This window comes from Ambystoma mexicanum, chromosome 9 (assembly GCF_040938575.1).
Source record: "Ambystoma mexicanum isolate Mex_15411 chromosome 9, UKY_AmexF1_1, whole genome shotgun sequence".
NCBI classification, from domain to species: Eukaryota; Metazoa; Chordata; class Amphibia; order Caudata; family Ambystomatidae; genus Ambystoma; species Ambystoma mexicanum.
This window is the reverse complement of record NC_090931.1, coordinates 549243841-549264227: the sequence shown is the minus strand read 5'-3', so window position 1 is coordinate 549264227 and position 20387 is coordinate 549243841.

Sequence of the window (20387 nt, the reverse complement as noted above, 5' to 3'; positions counted from 1 at the left end):
ATACATCGACAGTGGAGCTATTGGAAATTACATAGACCGTGAATTGGCTTCCAGGATTAAGCTTCCTCTCCGCCCGAAAGTAACCCAAGATGTCATTACTACAGTAGATGGAACCGAAATAGCCTCAGGGCCTGTAACGCATTCCACTGTTGAAGTGTGACACTGGTGGGTCAGGATGGACATCGGGAAGCAATCGTGTTTGATGTGATCAAGGCCCCACAATTTCAAGTAATTCTTGGGATTCCTTGGTTAGAAACACATAATCCCAGAATTGACTGGCGAGCAAAGAAGATAAGTTTTCCTGATTGTGAACCAACTTGTTATCCAAGAAATCCAGCTATGGGTCTAGCCTCAGCAACCTCCACCCCTGTACAGCTACCGTCAGAATACCAAGAATTCCAAGACGTTTTTCAGAAAGAACAGGCTAACACGTTACTTCCCCATCGGTCTTATGATTGCCAAATCGATCTGGTACCCAATGCTCAACTACCTTGTAGTAGGATTTATGCTCTTACGGAACCTGAGAACCTGCATTTGCGTCAGTATTTAGATCAGTACCTAGCCAATGGTTTTATTCGCCCGTCCAAGTCTCCTGTCTCTTCAGCTCTGTTCTTCGTGCCGAAAAAAGAAGGCGACCTTAGAACGTGTATAGACTATCGCGCCATAAATCAAATAACGATTAAGAATCGTTATCCTCTGCCCTTGATCCCTGAGCTTATCGACCACGTGAAAGACGCTTGTGTGTACACCAAGTTAGATCTCCGAGGAGCTTACCACCTGGTACGTATAAAAGAGGGCGACGAATGGAAGACTGCATTCCGCACCAAGTTGGGGCTCTTCGAATATCAGGTGATGCCCTTCGGTTTGTGCAATGCACCTGCCGCCTTTCAGTACTTTATGAATGATGTTCTTCGGGAACTTATCGATGTCTGTGTCATTGTTTACATTGACGACATCCTGGTGTACTCTTCTTCAGAATCTGATCACAGAAAACATGTTAGGGCAGTTCTTGAGAAACTGCGCCAGCACAGACTATTTGCAAAACTCGAAAAATGCGTTTTTCATACCACAGAAGTTGTGTTTCTCGGATTCATCCTGACACCTCAAGGAGTCCGAATGGACTCCCGAAAGGTGGACGCCATCCTCAAATGGCCTTCTCCAAGCTCGGTGAAGGGAGTTCAGAGCATGCTCGGCTTTGCCAATTTCTATTGAAGATTCATCCCGGAATTTTCCCGAACAGTCCAACCCATCACCGCTCTCCTAAAGAAAAACAAATGCTTCGAATGGACTCTTGAGGCAGAACAAGCCTTCCAGGACCTGAAAACCAAATTCACCTCTGCACCTGTATTGAAGCACCCGCACCCAGATCTCCCGTACATAGTGGAAACCGATGCATCCAGTTCGGCCATGGGAGCTGTCCTGTCGCAAAGAGACCCAAAAACTAACCAACTACACCCAGTGGCCTTTTGGTCCAGAAAATGTTCTCCTCCTGAAATCAACTACGCAATTACTGATAAAGAGTTACTGGCCATCAAATCTGCTTTCAAGGCTTGGCGTCACTACCTTCTCGGGGCAAGACACACCATCACCGTAATTACGGACCACAGAAACTTACAGTATTTAAAAACGGCCAAAGCTCAATCTTCACGACAACTCCGCTGGGCTCTATTCTTTGCGGAATTTGATTTTGTAATTACCTATCGCCCTGGCTGCAAGAATGGAAAAGCGGCGCCTTATCCCGGATTGGCATGGAAGAACCTAATTCGAGCTTAGAACCTGTGCCCATCATACCTGAGCAAAGAATCTTAGGCTTAACCTCATTGCACACTATTGAGGACATCCAAACGCAAGTAAAACAACTTCTAGACTCTTCAACCTTACTGGAATGGAGTCAGAAGGGTCCTCATTACACCGTTAAGGATGACTTACCCTACTTCCAGGAGCGATTGTTTCTGCCAAGTAAAGAATTGCAAGAACTTGTTATTGCCCATCATCATGAATCTTTAATGGAAGGACATTCTGGTATCGCTAAAACGGAGGAAAAAATTAAACGTCACTTCTGGTGGCCTTCTTGGAGAAAAGACATAAAGTCTTTTGTTCTGTCTTGCGGAATTTGCGCCCAAAACAAGGCTCAAAAGAAAAGGCCAGCCGGCCTACTTCAACCCTTGGATATTCCACCGGCGCCATGGCACACCCTGTCAATGGACTTTATAACCGACCTGCCTCCTTGTGCTGGTTACAACACAATCCTTGTAATTGTGGACCTATTCACCAAAATGGCCCACTTTATCCCTTTAAAGGGTTTGCCTTCTGCTTCCACCTTGGCCAAGGAATTCCTGGAGAATGTAGTTCGCATACATGGTTTCCCTTCCATATTAGTCTCGGATCGTGGAAGTCAATTTATCTCCCATTTTTGGAAGAAGTGTTGCCAACTAGCACAAATAGATGTGCGGTTATCCACCAGCCACCACCCCACCAGACCGACGGACAAACCGAGAGAACCAATCAGACTCTCGAGCAATATCTTCGGTGCATGTTACACCAATCCGAGTTAAATTGGAAAGACATCGCAGAATATGCATACAACAATTCAGTGCATTCTGGAACCGGACAAACCCCCTTTTATACTTTGTGTGGTCACCATCCTCGGACCTCTGACCTAGATCCACCTCTGACCCTGGAAATGCCCGCAGTAAATCATCTGCATTCCACAATAACCCGAGCCTTCAAAGAAGCTGTAACTCATTTACAGCAAGCCATGAAAAAGTACAAAGAAAACGCAGATTTGCACCGGAGTAAAACTCCGCCTTACCAAGTAGGAGACCAGGTATGGCTAGCAACTAAACACTTATCCCTCAAGGGCCCGCGAACCTTCAATCCCAGATTCATAGGACCTTATCCCATCAAGGCTATAATCAATCCCGTGGCCTTAAAACTGGATCTACCGTCCAACATGCGTATACATCCAGTTTTTCATGCATCACTTTTGAAGCCCGTACAACCAGGAACCCGATTGTCCAAGCCTCCAGATCCAGTTCAAATCGAAGGGGAATTAGAATTCGAAGTTAAAGACATTTTAGACTCCAAGGTAGTAAAGTCGAAACTCTTCTATCTTGTTGACTGGAAGGGATATGGACCTCAGGAGAGATCGTGGGAGCCTAGTAACCATGTCCACGCACCTCGATTAGTACAAAGGTTTCACCGGAGATTTCTGAACAAGCCAAAACCCCCGGAGGGAAGAACCTTGGGAGGAGCCTTGAGGGGGGGTACTGTCATGATGCCTACCTCCAAGGAGCCAGGTCCGACCCAGCAACCCCAGAGGCAGGCATCATTTCCCCCAGGGGAGTGCCAGCGGGCCCAAGCTGGGGCCCTTTGGACGCAGTCCTGGCGCCTTAGGCGCCAGGCTCATGTTGGACCCCTGTCCTGGCGCCTTAGGCGCCAGGCTCATAAAGCTAGACATGTGTTCAAGTGTTTTAATGTGCACTTACCTGATGCAGACCATGCTGCCACATCCAGGCCCTCTTGAGACCTGAATGGAACTACTTTACCTGTGGGATTACTTTCCACCCGGGTGTGGTCGGGGAAGGATACATACCTGATCGGAGGAAGGATACACTTTTGGAACTTCTTCCAAAGTTATTTAAACCACACCCGATCAGCAACTCACGCTTCGCATTGTTCTGCTCCTCGCAGCTGGACGCTCACCGTGTCAGCTCCTGCATCTGGACTTCAGCCACGCCAGTCAGCATCCTGGGTCACCTGCAAAGGGAGACAAGAGACCTTACCAGCTAAATCTGCACCACAGAGACATCACCGACGATCCTGAAAGGGAAGACAATATTTTTAAAAGCATTTCGTTACGATCGCTGCAGCGCTGCATTTCACTCACCTTTCCTGGGTTCCTCCATCTTCAGCAGCGATCATCCGGATACACAGCCACTTCCCAGAGCCTAGAGAAAAAGACAAGAATAAGAGGTGAGAGAAGGAAGGGAATAAGACTTACCTCATTTCATTTCGGGTCTTGCCGCTTCCAGGCATTTTCCGGACCCCGGCCCCTATGGGGAAAAAAGACAAAGACATTGAATGAGCATATGCAAAGACAGTTTCCGAGCGCTCATCCAGAACTAACCTGCCATTTACTGGAACTGCACGTTTCACTTCGGGTCGGCGCCATATCTCCGGCATTCCGAACCCCGGCCCCTAAGGGGAAAAAAGACATAAGCATTAGCGCTTGCTGCAAAAAGACAATGAACATTATTATTAAGCTTGGACTTTTGAACTTGCAACTGAACTTTTACAGAGCCTTACCTGAATAGTCAAGCTTACTTGAACTCCCATCAATCCTCAATCCAGTGAAGTAACTGGGTTTCAACGCGCCCCTGCGTCAGAAGCAGGATGGAGAGCTCATCCTTCCTGACCCTAAGGTGAGACTTCACGGGGAATCGTGGAAGGGTATCATGGAGGGTTGGAAGAGAGTGGGAGGCTTGAGCATAACTCAGTCAGTAGGTAATACTCCCTTTTCATGCACAGGGGAATATTCCTGCAAGCCGGAGAAGCCAGAGTAGAGGGCCCTTCCTGTCCATCTTCAGAGTCCTGCGCTTCACCATTGAAGAAGCATCAGCACTCGAAGCCAGACCTGCGCCTCCGTGGGAATCAGGTGAGCGTTACAATGTCCGTGGATCAGACTTATTGGCGCAGACAATCCTCTGTCTACAAGTCAGGCATGAGACAAGGTCTCTTTACTCAACCCAAACATTCGGCCAACGGACAGTTTACACATTAACTATCGTACAAGGATCAGGACGGCTCAGTTACAAGCAGAAAACACTGTCCACCATTTTAGAACACAGAGTTACATTGGAATGGAAATCAAAATGGTGGATAGACCTAAAATAATGGCGAAGTCGATCTAGAATCGGAACTTTGCAACACGGTTTTCTTCACAGAGTGACTGGACTCAGGCCAACATATACAAGAAAGGAGGCACGATATAATATCCTGTTTAACATTACATGGATGAGTAGTGTCAGTACAAAATACTTTTTTATAACACTTTGTGAGGGAATACTTATGTGGTGTGTCTAATGAATCATTTCATTTCTTTTAGCCATGTACCTAGCTGATTTGCGTGTTACAGATGTGCTTGTCCAGGCAAAATGTGCCTTGGAACCCAATGTGGCTAAAAACAGTTTTTTCAACTCCTGTTTCTGTAACTGCTTTAGTTGGACTCTGTATTTATTATATAAAATCCCTCCTCTCCCCTGAGACTCGCATTGCCACATTTTAAAGAGCTTTAACACAGACTACAATCAATCCCACTAATCTAGAGTCGCAAAGTTTATTGTTTATGTGCAACATAAAAGAATTGAATTTTCCTTCACATTTCATTTACATTTTCTGTTGAATTTCTAAAAATGTATGCTGTGTATAACAAACATCTTTTTTTCATCTGTGCTCTTTTTCTAGGTAATCGCTTGACATAATATCACTGTTAGGTATCACATTTATACAAGCTACTTCATGATTGCTTGTTTGTGTTGAAAAGAACTATCCATCCTCACTCACTTAAGAATTGACTTCTCTACTTTGTTCATCCTATCGTTACGACTGACAGATGATCCCAACATACTTCAGTCCTCTAATATGTCATAGATGGCCTCAAGAGCACGCCAACTCTCGAAGATAGTTCAAGGGTTCTTAACTTAAGGCTTTCGAAGGGGCTCTCTGAGTCATTCCCCTCTCCCTCTTGTATCCCGTGGTGTTTTTCCTTCTCCTTAGCCCAGGCATCCCTAAATCACTAGATGGTCACAAGAAATTGGTATCTACTACTTTATACCAGTTGACTGACTAGTTGTGATGGCCTAAGCACAAACACCTAATCTAGCTGTCTACCTCCGGGATTTCCTAGGTGGATCCTATCCAGTGTTCTCACAAGAATAACAATGATTATTTTAACTGGAATAGGTGCCTTCCAACTGTTACACTCACCTGGCTCCCACAGGGGCGTTGGTCGGACCCGGACAGCTGTGGTCTCCACCCACGTGATGCGTAGTGCAGCGATGACTGATGAGGATCTGCCCTCCTAATCTTGTCTGCTTAACCCGTAGAAATATTCTCCTTATATTCTTGAAAGATGAGCTCTCCATCCTGCGTGGATTTTCAGGGGTGCGTCGATTCCAGTTACTTCACTGGTTTGAAGGCTCGGGAGAGTTCCGGATAGTATTGACTCTGAGGTTCCTGGTGAGGACCAGTAAGTATTAAGTTCATAGAGTTCAATGTGTCCGATGTTCACTCTTGTTCCCCCCTTCCTTTCTTGTCTTGCAGCTAGCTCGTGAAAAGATGCTCTTGCGGCAGCTGGTGGCGCTCGGGTAAGAGTCCGTATTACCCGGCGCTGTCCGGTAAATGTTGCACGTGGAAAACGTGTTGTTTTGTCTCTCTTTACAGATGCGGCATGTGAAAATATGGAGAGTCACAAAAGGATGCCTCCGGTGGTAAATCAGGTAAGTCTATGGTGGTAAGAATTATATTTGTTGGTTCCCTCGACTCACCTTGGGGTTTTCTTTTGTCTCCTAGGTGCCGAAGTTCGGCGAAGAAATGATGGAGGCAGCGCCGACCCGAAGGATGCTGTGAAGACTGGTGAGTATGGTGCGGCGCTGCAGCTGGAGGTGCAGTGCGTGCAGAAATGATGTTCTTTACAGGTCTGGAGACGAAATGGATCCAGAATCAGGTGTGGAATAGAAATAAGTTCCTTTTCTAACCTTGTCCCTTTCTTTCCTCTTTGTTGTAGGAGCTCCGGATTCGAGGCGGGCGTGGCAGAAGACTGGATGCAGGCTGCAGGCACGGTGAGCGTTACGCTGCTGGATGCAGAATAACGCGAAGCGTGTGTTGCTGGTCCGGCGTAGTTTAAATAGCCTCAAAAGTAGTCCCAGGTAAGAAGTCCCTAGAACCACACCCGAGTAAAAAATAGTCCCTGTAGAAAAATAGTGCCTTTCAGGCTTCATGTTGGATTGGAGTCATTTGCAGCATGGTCTGCCTGAGGTAAGTAATGACTATGAGCCTGGAGCCTAAAGCGCCAGGACTGAACCCAGATAGCCCCTAGCCGGGGCTGCTGAGGTTTTACTAAATGTCTAGATGCCTGCTCCCGGGGCTGATGGGCTTGGTCCGGATGCCTGGGGGTAGGCATCATGACACCAACTGTCCAAACTCCACTTATCCTTCCCTCTCCCGCCCTCATATTCTTCACACTGGTCTTCTCACTGTCTCCTTGTTTCTTCATACTCTCTTCCCTGCTCTTCCTCCCAACACCTCTTTTCTGTCCATACAATGGGCCTCATTATGCGTTTAGTGGTATCTCTGCAGTAGATTCGCTGAGATGTCACAAAATGTATTTACCGTTACCACCACTTGGTCTGGCAGAATTACCGTCAGATTATAAGTGGTTGTATGGCATGGTTCATCCCCATTTATGGAGTCCATAGGACTCGTGGGGATTTTGGCAGAATCACCTCCAGTGGTAATTCCACCAAAATGGCTGGTTTCTGGCATTAAGGTGGCTGAATTACCTCTAGCATTTTGTTGGAGGTTTTTCCTCCACCTTACCTCCAAACCCAAAGTTCGGCTATGCGGTAATGCAGTGGTAACTCCATTTTCATTTTCCACTACATTACCATAATTCTTGGCCACACCACCAAACTCACAATGAAGCTCTGTGTTCTCTCTCAAATTACACACACTCTGTAATCTTCATCCATGCTCTGTTGTACCATCCTGCCTTGCCTGATCTCTTGGTCTGTCATCTCTTCTCTTGACCTCACCCCAACAATCCACACTGCCTTGATCTTTCTGCCGCTTTTATCCACCCTCTCTCCCTTCCACCGGTTCTCTCCCTTAGCTGGTTCCCTGGGTCAACCACAGGCTTCCTTCTCCCCAGGTTCCGGGATACAAACATCAGAGAACATATAATGGGCTTTAAGCCCACCCCCCTTGTCCTACACAGGTCTGCCAGTGTTTGGTAATGGTGGCCAGCTAAAGGTATAGTCAATTTGACAGTTCATCTCCACATCAAGTGAAGCGTCTGGATTGCCAGTTTGATGTGTGCAATCTTCCTCATCTGTTCAGCATGTCTCTGCGTCCCTCTCTTGTGAGCTGCAAGTTCGGGTCTTTACCTTTCGGAGTCCGGATACTCATGGACCTAGGGGGAATAGAGGATGAACACTAGTCAGCATGTTGCAAAGCAGGTATGGAGCAAGTTAAAGTTGTACTTTTATTATTTAGCCAGGCACAGGTAGAAGGGACGGAGCCCGGGCCCCTCCCAACTGCTCCCGTCCCCTCTGAGACAGGACTGGCTCTGGCAAGTAGCCTGGAAGGCCTCCTGCCCCAGATTGAGTCCAATCCCCTCTCAACGCGACCAGGTCCCTGGCCCTTGCCAGAAATACCATCAATAACATACATTCATAGGGGAAACAAATATTGACTGTTGAGCTTACATTAATTGCATTCAACCAGGTGCCTTAAAACATGTAATGCCCATGGAACTCTGGAATGGAAACAGAATATTTGATTCAATTAGGTTTCCTCAAGTGGCTAATGATGTAATCAGTAAATTAGTATTGTTCTTATTAATAGAGGTGCCTTTGAGTATTAAAATGCAACCCACCCTCTTAAATAGGGATCTCATCTGAGGGGCCTGCTTCTAAAACTCTAAGGGGTCCTAAGACATATATGAAAATGAAAAGTAAACTGTCTTGCAGGACTTTTATTCAACTCTACAGTGTTTTTTACTCACCTGCCACATTATCATTTTGAGACCATGCTACAGTGCAAACCCTTGTTTTCTTTTTGTCTGAAAAAGTGTTATTTGCCTTCCTCTTGGATGAAATTCCTGCCAATGACAGAATTTCTAGAAAGACACCCATCAGGAAATTAGAAGTTTAGCAATTCTACATTCTCTATAGGACAGTGTTACTTGTTGCAAAACCAGTAAAATGAGAACATCCTCTCTCAGAAAATGTGGCTTCTTATGTTTACTCATTTGAGGCTATATGAGGGAGGATCACATGGGCGGAGACAGCTACCGTGGGAAGGTGGTGACTCGTTCAGATGAGATGAGGTATTTCCTCCTTTCCCCTGAGGAAGACCCTACAATACCCCAGTCCTTAATGGCTTGTTGTCACCTAACAGTTTCACCCTATAGTAAGTCAGAAAACCTTTCCTTTAAATCACTCTAGTCGCTCCCAATCCCCCATCTATGACTCAAACACTAACAACTCATACATAATATCTTCTGGTTTTGACGTATCCTTATGTAAGATTTTTGAACAACCACATCTAAGAAATCCTCCAACATCTATGGACTTCAACTCCCATAAATCCATGAAGAGAAGCCTGAAGACTAACGTGCATACCAGTTGTCAACCTTTAAAAATGGCAGAGGCAGTGCAGAAGAGGGTTGTGCAGGAGAGAACAAGGAACCCCATACTGGGGCTCCTGACCGCGAGGCGTCCAGATCGGTGTGGTCACGCAGAAAGGAAGTGTGAACGAAGGAAAGCTGTGGAGAGGCTAGAGGCTGTCCAGAAACTCCAGGGAATAAGACCGCCCAAGCAAACAGTTCTCTTCGGTCCAGAAAAGCCAGCGGTTGTTTGGGGAGCCACATGGGACACTGACAGAGCATCTGCACACTCCCAGTGGTGAAGCAACAGCACCATGGAAGTGTGAGCACATTCAGAGGCACAAAGAAGATTCAGTGAGTATGCATAGAGCAAAAGGGAAGCCCGGGCGTTCCAACTTGCATGTTGGCGAATGTGTGACCTGAATGAAGTTGCAAATGACAGAAAGGCACAAAGCTTGTTTAAGGTTAGTTAAGGCAAACTACAAGTTCAAACCCCAATAAGAAGTGTGAGGAACCTGAGGTCCTCACGTCTTCTCCCCTTTGTCCCCATCTCAGTTGGCCATCGCTCTTGGATCCCGACCCTGGGGGGTGGATATGTGAGGGAGGATCACCTGGGTGGAGGGCACTTGGAGAGTGGGGAAAGGACGTCTTTTGGTGAGACATGGTACCCCCCCTTTCCCTGGTCAAAGTGAATCAACTATTCCCCATGCGTTTATGGGCTGTTGTCAGTCTCTGTCCCTTTCTTCCACTCCAAATATCCCACAGACGGTGCTTTTGAATACTGGGATGAGGAGAATACAACAGGGAGTTATGCACACTTCCTTTCATTCAAAACACCACTTTGGTACTGAGATGAGGAAGAGGGCCTAGGAGTTCAGTTGGAATAGCCAGGCATGACTGTCATGATCACCTCCAGAGTTGCTGGGTTGGGATCAAGTGTTCAGGCCAGGAGGGGTTCTTGTTTCAGATCACTGGGGGCTAAATGGGTATTAGCATGGCATACCCGGGGTTCACACATTCCTTAGTACCAAAGTTACAATGGGCTTCCATAGAAATCCAATGGTCACAATTCCTCTTAAGATGGTCGCCCTGCGGGCCATTGTCTAAGTAGTGATTGGGAACTAGTAGTTGGGCATTGAGGACTATAAAATACCCGCCCCCGCAGTAAGACGCATTTTGCATTAGTTCCACTCACAGCGGTGTAACGCTACCGGCGCTCAGCTCTCAGACTTGCAAGACAATAGAAAAAAGTAATGGTAACAACTTGCTAGTTAACCAAAAAAACTACAGATCTAAGTCTTCAACGTACCAGACAAGAATGTTGGTAGTAGCAGTCCTCCGAGAGGTGATTTTTAGTATCCGCAGTCCAGTCAGCAGTCTTCTTGCTCAGTCGCAGCTTCTTCGCAGTTCAGTCAGCAGTCCTCTTCCTCAGCTGCAGCTTCTTCGTGAAATCCTCAGACATCCGAAAACCTGCAAAGACAAGGCACAAAAGTTAATTAAAGAACATTAAGACATAATGAGTGGAGATAAGAGATGTGCTTACGTACCTGAAGCTCCGACAAGCTTTCCCAAGCGTCCTGAAGTCTTTCCTTAGAGAAGGTGCCATTGCTTGGTAACAAAGGCACACTGTGCCGCACACCTTTCCAAAACTACGCGCGCATGCTTACCTTAAGAGAAAACTTCTTGTTTTTTCTTCACAAGTCACCAGCGCTACCAAAGGGAAAATCCTCTCTTCAACGAACCTGCAAAAGAAAGAGAGAATCATTAGATTGACGTCAAGAGAGAGCTCTCTTCTCAGAACTTTATGAATTTTTTCTCTAAGAGACTTTAACACCCTATTGACTAAAGACTGCAGACCCCGCCAAGAGTCAAGGCACTTACCTTCAGCGGCTTTTGAAAGTCTTTCAGTCTGAGTTCTTCTTGATTCTCACCATCAACGAGCCCCTGTATGAAAGCAGGATGGAGAGCTCCCAAATAACTAAATATAGGTAAGGAGCAGAACGGGGCACACAGAAACTTTAGGGAAGTCAGCAGGGTGGGAAAAAAGGGTGAGCCATAGTATCATGATCACATAATATTGATTCCTGTATTCCCCCATATTTCTCTCTTTTGAAACAGGGGAAAATCTAATTTAAACCAGTATTGGCAGATACCAGGGTCCCAGATCATTTACGCTCCTGCAGGGATAAGGTAAGCGTTTCAATGCCCAGCTAATAGGCTTTCTCATGGTCACGCAATCAAGTTAAAGACTCACACCTGAAATAATTTTCCAAGTCCCATGTGTATAAAATGGGTAACTGCCCAGAACATGGGGAGAGACGGCCTGCAGAGAAGGACGCAGCCTGGAGGAGTGGAGCGGGCTGGAGAGGAACCGGCTTGTGAGAAGCACTGCAGAGAAGGAGTGCAGAACAGATGCCGGGGCAAGGCTGGCCGTCGGAGGGTCTGAGACCATGCTATCCTCCCTGTCCGATGATCACAGCAGGAGCTGTGGAGCACCGAAGCCTCCCGATCATTGCAAGTCTCCAAGTGTAAGTGGTGCTCTCGGTAGCTTCCGCTGGGCAAGAGCGGAGCTACGCGCTACAACATTCCTGGACGGCGAACGCTGCTTGCGGTAGCTCTGCGAAAGGAAGGCTGAGCAAAGCAAAGCTGGGAAGCAAAGCCAGGAAATCCGAATGAGCCGTTGCATACTGGTCAATGACGCGCAGAGAACACTCATACTGGGGTGCTCCGTGCACTGGAAACAAGTATGTATGAATGCTGAGCAAGCTAAGAACTATTATAAGTGCGGCAGAAGGCCAAAGACAGTATATTTGTATCTGAACAAGCTGCAAGCTATCACCAATGCTTTTGAAAGTTGAATCATGTACCATTGAATAATGAAGTGACTGAAAGACAGAAAGGGTATAATTGAATATCATATAAAACTAATCAAGTAATGAACATTTCTGAAGGTGGAAAGCCAGAAAGCTATTATGACGGATAATATCGCCCGCTGGGGGAATTGGTAAGGATGCCGATTCCACGAAGACCATGGCAAATCATAACTGTGGACTTTATTGTAGATCTCCCGATTTCGCATGGATTTAATACCATCATGGTGACTATTCATTCTCTAACGAAGTATGGCATTTTCATTCCTTTGTCAGGAATTCCTACTGCAGCAATGATGGCTTGGGTGTTCATCGATCATGTATTCGCTCATCACGGACTTCCCGAGACGATCGTTTCGGACAGGGGCCTCCAATATTGGAAATTAGTCTGCTCGAATCTGGGTATCAGTCGAGCCCTCAGTTCGGGATTCCATCCGCAGACTAATGGTCAAACGGAAAGGCTCAATCAAACCCTGGAAGGGTACCTGTGGTGTTACATTTCTGACTCACAAGACAATTGGACAGATCTCGTGGCATTTGCTGCCTTTGCTTATAACACTGCTACCCATTTTCCCCTCAAGACTAGTCCTTTTCACTGCTCGTATGGCTTCCATCCAGTTTGTTTTCCCATGGACAGTTTCCCTGCTACGCTCCTTCCCAATGTGGACGGATTGTGTCAGGATTCCATGGTACATTTCTAGAGTTTCAAGGGTTCATAACCTTAAAAGACATACCATTACAATTCCAAGGTAAATTAAATAGACTTACACATTTATATTACTTAATTAAGAATTCATCATTAGCATCAGAAAACCTTTTGAATGTAGTTTATTTAGAAGTGTGATGTTTGGGTTATGTTTGGATTGACAATTGAACTAGTATAAATATTCCTTAATGTACATTCAGGAATCACTTGACTCCCCAAAGCAAGATGGAGAGTTTTTTCTGCAGCACTGATTGGTTTAAATAGTTATGAGGTCATTTGGAATGTTGCTCCGAGTTTTCAACTGCCTTTCATTTTAGTATCCTTTGAGACAGGTCGCAGTTTAGTTAACTCTAGCATAGAATATATTTAAGTATATTTAATTCTTAGTATTTCAAGAAGATTTTAGAATTTCCAATTACTACTAATTCTAAGCTGAAGTGAAGTTATCCAAGAAGCTGAGACTGTGTGGAAATCAAATGCTAATATTAATTATTTATTGGGGAAAATAAGATTCAGTGTTACTTTTTTAACTTTATTGTTATGCTTCAATTCTGCTTCTGAAAGTGTATTTTCTGAACAACTGCGCGTTTGATATTTACTAACCAGGCGCGCGTAACTCTTTGTGTATTACTCGCATGTTTGTTTTTCTCGCTCGCAGTTCTTTCGGGAGCGTTATTTTTCGGTTCGAGTATTACGTCACGCGCGGCTCTGAAAAGGAACCTTACGAACGTTAAAAGCATGTGTAAGCGTCGTGACGTCGTTTCAGGAAGTGCTCGTTTTGCAGGACTATTATATTGAGCATGATAAGTGTTGTGACATTTTTTGTTCTGAAGGCATTGTTTCGAAGGACAATTGTGTAGAGAAGCGTTGTGTCGGCTGACATTTGTTTTTCAGGAAGTAACGGCTAGTGGAACTCTTTACAGCAATGCCGATCTTTTAAGGAGGTTACATTTTTTGACATCGTAATTTATTTCAAGTTTATAAAGACTCTAATTCAAGTAACAGACTTTCCATATGCAATAAATACGAGAATAAGTATTTTAAGAAGTTCATTTATGAAAAATATATTGAGAATTGAGTAGTTGGAAAAAGCTAATTAGTCAACTAAAGATTTAACAAAGACATTTCTTAAAGAAAATATTATCACAGTAGAAGAAGAAGGAAACATTGAGTTCTGATTACCAGACTTCAGCTCAGCTACAACTGAATAAGCCTATCAGCAATAAAGCATGGGCTACAGGTACTACAAGGACATTTTAGTAAACTTAGCTAGAGTGGATTGATTATTAATATATACATATATATTTGTTTCCTAGATCTCACAGACAGTAAGGTGTATTTCCAGCTCCAGAGAACTACAGTGCCAGCCAGTGAAGATCTGTCTTTTGTTATTTTCTCCTCTATTCCCCTTTCCCCTTGGGTTTGCCAGATTGGTAGTTTTATCAGTTTAAGGACTGTTGGGCAGGCAGACTTAGGGGGTCTGGTGGGCCCAGCATCACTCCTGCAGGAAGATTCAAGTTTGGACCTGACAGAATGAAAGGCCCACGTATTTAAATCCTGCCTGAGTGGTGATGGACCCAGAGTCAGAGTTTAATTTGGGAACGTTAGGAAAGATGTTAATGGAAATAAAAGAAGATATAAGGTTAGCGACGATTGAGACTTTAACCTTGGGGGTCAAAATGGAGGAATTAAGTAGTTTTGTACATAGGTCAGAAACCCCAGGAATATCTAAGGTTAGTAGAGTTTATGACCAAGAACCTCCAGTCTTGTATCCAGAGTTAGGTGAAAATAGGCGACATACTGTTGAGTTGGAAGAGAGAAAGAATTTACATTTAACTCCAGGAATATCTTTGGTTTCAACTCCTTTAGCGCCCCCTGAAAGATTTGGTGGAGATCATAGGAAGTTTAAAACATTTCTAATGCAATGCGAGTTACACTTTTTGTGTACACCAGAAGCCTTTTCTACAAAAACAGCTAAAGTGGCATTTTTAATTTCTTATTTAACAGGGGAGGCTTCTGCTTGGTCAGTTCCTTTAGTTGAAAGAGGTGCCAGAGAACTTAGAGACTGGAGAATGTTTAAAAATGAATTCAGTAAGATGTTTGATAGACGAACTTCATCTATATGTATAGATACTGAATTACTGGAGTTGCGGCAGGGAAACAGAGAATTGGTGTCTTATATAACCCAGTTCAGGTCACTTCTGCAAGAGAGTGAGTGGCCTGACGAGAAGAGAGCTTCAATTTTTTTATAGAGGATTACGGGAGGAATTAAAAGATGCGTTGGCCACCATTGTGGAGAGACCTACGGTTTGTGAAGAATTAATTTCTTTAGTGATACTTTTAGACTCAAGGTTATTGGAAAGAAGGTCAGAAAAGAGGAGACATTTTTCTGAAGGTAGAGTTTGGAGTAGAAATGAGCGTCCCAAGTTAGAACAGTTGTCTGGGAAAGAAAATAAAGGACAGGTGATGGAAAGTCAAATCAGAGGTCCTTTAACTAAAGAAGAAAATTAAAGAAGACGTAGAGAAAAATTATGCTTATACTGTGGGGAGGGGACACATTTTGTAGGACGATGTCCACGTGCTCCTAAATAATTCCCTTCTACTCCTGGAAAAGGACAAGTGGTGGCAAATACCATTCAAACAGCTGTACCACATATAACTCTTAATGTATCCTTATTTTGGGAAGGTAAGCTAAGATGTGGTGGTCCGTGTGTAATTGATTGTGGAGCAACCCGAAATTTCATGGATTTGGCTTTAGCAAATAGACTGGGAGTGCCTGTTGTTTCTAAGGGAGTTCCTGAGCAAGTGAGGGGGGTGGATGGTACACAATTGACATCTGGTTTGATTGCACAAATGACAGATATTATCAGAATGAAAATTGGCGAGAAACATGATGAAGACATTGTATTTGAATTAATTGATGCACCGCAATTACAAATAATACTGGGAATGCCCTGGTTAACATTACACAACATTAACATTACACAATCCTGCTATAGATTGGGGTAGAAGAACAGTTGAATTCAAGTCAGAGTTTTGTAGAGAACAATGTTTGATATTTCAAGACAAGATTTCTGAGGAAAAATCTGAGATTCAAGGAGTTTGTTTAGCTGCGGGTGTAGTTAAGGAACACTTGATAGGAGCTGTGTCGGGAATTTTACCAGATTGTTATCAAGAATTCAAGGATGTATTTGATGAACAAGTGGCTAGTGAGTTACCCCCACATCGTTCATTTGATTGTAAAATTGATTTAGAAGATGGTGCACCAATTCCTTGTGGACATGTTTATGCCTTGACTGAAAAAGAAAATGAGTATTTAAGAGAGTATCTGAATGAGAATTTCGCTAAAGGGTTTATTAGACATTCTCAGTCTCCTACTGCTTCACCATTATTTTTTGTCCCCAAAAAAGATAAAACTTTGAGAACATGCATTGACTATCGAGCCCTTAATAAAATCACTATAAAGAATAGATATCCTTTACCATTAATTTCAGTAATGCTTGACAGAATTCAGGGAGCAAACATTTTTACAAAATTAGATCTAAGAGGGGCATATCATTTAGTAAGAATAAGAGAAGGGGATGAATGGAAAACAGCCTTTAGAACCCGTTATGGCCTTTTCGAGTATCAAGTCATGCCATTTGATCTTTGTAACGCTCCTGCTGCTTTTCAATTTTTTATCAATCAAGTTCTTGGAGAATTTTTAGATGTGTTTGTACTGGTATACATAGATGATATCCTGATATTTTCCAAAGAATTGAATGAACACAAAGAACACGTTAGTAAAGTGCTAATTAAACTAAGAGAAAATAAATTGTTTGCGAAACTAGAGAAAAGTCAGTTTCACACTGAGAAAGTGGAATTTTTAGGATTTGTTTTATCTGCTGACGGATTGGAAATGGATTCTGCTAAGGTAAAAGTTGTTAGAGCTTGGCCTCAACCTAATACAATAAAGGACTTACAAAGTTTTATCGGATTTGCAAATTTTTATCTTAGATTCATACAAAATTTTTCACAAATTATTTCTCCTATAACTAAATTATTTAAAAAAGGAGTAAAGTTTGAATGGAATGAAGAAGCTGAGAAAGCATTACAATTTTTAAAAGATAAGTTTGTGACTGGACCCATCCTATTACATCCAGATGTGGAGCAACCGTTTTTTCTAGAAGCTGATGCCTCTGGTTGCGCAATGGGGGCTGTATTGTCACAACGTCATCGTGTAACTGGACAACTTCATCCTGTAGCGTTCTTTTCCAAAAGTTTTTCCTCTGCTGAAAGAAATTATACAATTTCTGATCGAGAATTGTTGGCGATCAAGGCTGCATTTATGGTGTGGAGACACTATCTTTTGGATGCCAGACATCGAGTTACTGTACTGACGGATCACAGGAATCTAACTTTCCTTCGTTCTGCAAGAACGTTAACTCCAAGACAATTACATTGGTCATTGTTTTTTGCTGAGTATGATTTTGTCATCTTATTTAAACCCGGTCGTCAAAATGGGAAAGCAGATGCTTTGTCTCGATGTATTCCAGGTAATTTAAAGAATGATCCTTGTGCCTTTGCTTTCCGAGAACATTTTTGTTGTTGCTGTTACTGAGAAGGTTCTGGATTTTAAAGAATCTATTTTGTCGTCATGGACGGATGAAGAATTGTTGAAATGGGTTTCAGAAGATTCTGAACGTCAAATTAAAGAAGGTCTACCTTTTGTAGGGACGAGGTTATATTTACCATCTGAAGAATTGAGAATAAAAGCTTTAAAAGACTGTCACGATTCCCCTTTGGCTGGGCATCCTGGAATCAAGAAAACATTTGATTTATTGCAAAGAGAGTTTTGGTGGGAGAGAATACGAGAAGATTCTGAGAAGTATGTAAGAACATGTGAAATTTGCATTCGTGCCAAGTCGGATCATCAAAAAGCAGCAGGGCTATTAGTTCCACTTCCGATTCCACCTCGCCCTTGGTATACAGTGTCTATTGACTATATAGTAGATTTACCACCTGATAAGGGTTGTACAACTATTCTTGTGGTTGTAGATGTTTTTTCTAAAGCAGCACATTTTATTCCCATCAAAGGAGCAGCTACAGCAACTTCATTGGCTCAAGCCTTTTTGCAAAATATTGTCAAATTACATGGGTTGCCTAGTCAAGTAATTTCAGATCGAGGTTCCCAATTTCTCTCAAAATTTTGGCGGGCATTTTGCAAAGAGTTGAAGATCGAGATTAATTTTACAACAAGTTATCATCCCGAGGGTAATGGTCAAACTGAGAGGGTCAATCAAGAATTAGAGAAATACATTTGATGTTATCTAGGTTCTGGTCAAGGGTGGTTAGAATTACTTTGGTTGGCAGAATTTTGCTATAATAATTCTACAAAAGATTCAACTTCAATGTCTCCATTTTTTCTCAATCAAGGGTTTAATCCACGTTTTTTAAGAGGTGTGGTTTTGGATGAAGTAGAAGTACCAGATGTTGAGGCTAGATTAGAGTCTTTGGGACAACATTTTAAATGTGCAGTTCAATCCTTAGAGAAAAATAAATTAATCTACAAAAAGTTTGCTGACAGGAAACGTCGGAAGGGACCAGAGTATAAGGTGGGAGATCGGGTATGGTTATCTACCAAAAATGTGTCATTAAAAGGGAGGAATAAATTTAGTCCACGTTATATTGGACCTTTTGAAGTGGAACATGTTTATTCTCCAGTTTCTGTTAAGTTGAAATTGCCGTCAGGGCTAAAAATACACCCAACATTTCATGTAAATTTGTTAAAGTTATGTAGAACTGACACAAGAATTAGTGATTCTTCTGGTCCTGTGTTTTCTGAAGATGAAAATGAATATGAAGTTCAAGCTATATTAGATTCTAGAATAGTGCAGGGTCAACTGCAATATTTAGTAGATTGGAAGGGTTATGGACCAGAAGAAAGATCATGGGAAAAGGTAACGAATGTTCATGCTCCTAGATTAATTAAAAGATTTCATCGTTTGCATCCTGAAAAGGTTGGCCCTGGGACAGGGCATTACGGAGGGGGTACTGTCAGGATTCCATGGTACATTTCTAGAGTTTCAAGGGTTCATAACCTTAAAAGACATACCATTACAATTCCAAGGTAAATTAAACAGACTTACACATTTACATTACTTAATTAAGAATTCATCATTAGCATCAGAAAACCTTTTGAATGTAGTTTATTTAGAAGTGTGATGTTTGGGTTATGTTTGGATTGACAATTGAACTAGTATAAATATTCCTTAATGTACATTCAGGAATCACTTGACTCCCCAAAGCAAGATGGAGAGTTTTTTCTGCAGCACTGATTGGTTTAAATAGTTATGAGGTCATTTGGAATGTTGCTCCGAGTTTTCAACTGCCTTTCATTTTAGTATCCTTTGCGACAGGTCGCAGTTTAGTTAGCTCTAGCATAGAATATATTTAAGTATATTTAATTCTTAGTATTTCAAGAAGATTTTAGAATTTCCAATTACTACTAATTCTAAGCTGAAGTGAAGTTATCCAAGAAGCTGAAGAAGTCGTACAGACGAAGCAAGCTAAGTTTATTTAAATCTACAAAGTCTAATGTCAAGGATTTTCAGTTTGAATTACTTTTGAAAAAGACTGTGTGGAAATCAAATGCTAATATTAATTCTTTATTGAGGAAAATAAGATTCAGTGTTACTTTTTTAACTTTTATTGTTATGCTTCAATTCTGCTTCTGAAAGTGTATTTTCTGAACAACTGCGCGTTTAATATTTACTAACCAGGCGCGCGTAACTCTTTGTGTATTACTCGCATGTTTGTTTTTCTCGCTCGCAGTTCTTTCGGGAGCGTTATTTTTCGGTTCGAGTATTACGTCACGCGCGGCTCTGAAGTTAGAAGAAGGAACCTTACGAACGTTAAAAGCGCGTTTAAGCGTCGTGACGTCTTTTCAGGAAGTGCTCGTTTTGCAGGACTATTATATTGAGCATGATAAGCGTCGTGACATTTTTTGTTCTAAAGGCATTGTTTCGAAGGACAATTGAGTAGAGAAGCGTCATGTCGGCTGACATTTGTTTTTCAGGAAGTAACAGCTAGTGGAACTCTTTACAGCAATGCCGATCTTTTAAGGAGGTTACATTTTTTGATATCGTAATTTATTGCAAGTTTATAAAGACTCTAATTCAAGTAACAGACTTTCCATATGCAATAAATACGAGAATAAGTATTTTAAGAAGTTCATTTATGAAAAATATATTGAGAATTGAGTAGTTGGAAAAAGCTAATTAGTCAACTAAAGATTTAACAAAGACATTTCTTAAAGAAAATATTATCACAGTAGAAGAAGAAGGAAACATTGAGTTCTGATTACCAGACTTCAGCTCAGCTACAACTGAATAAGCCTATCAGCAATAAAGCATAGGCTACAGGTACTACAAGGAGGGTGGTA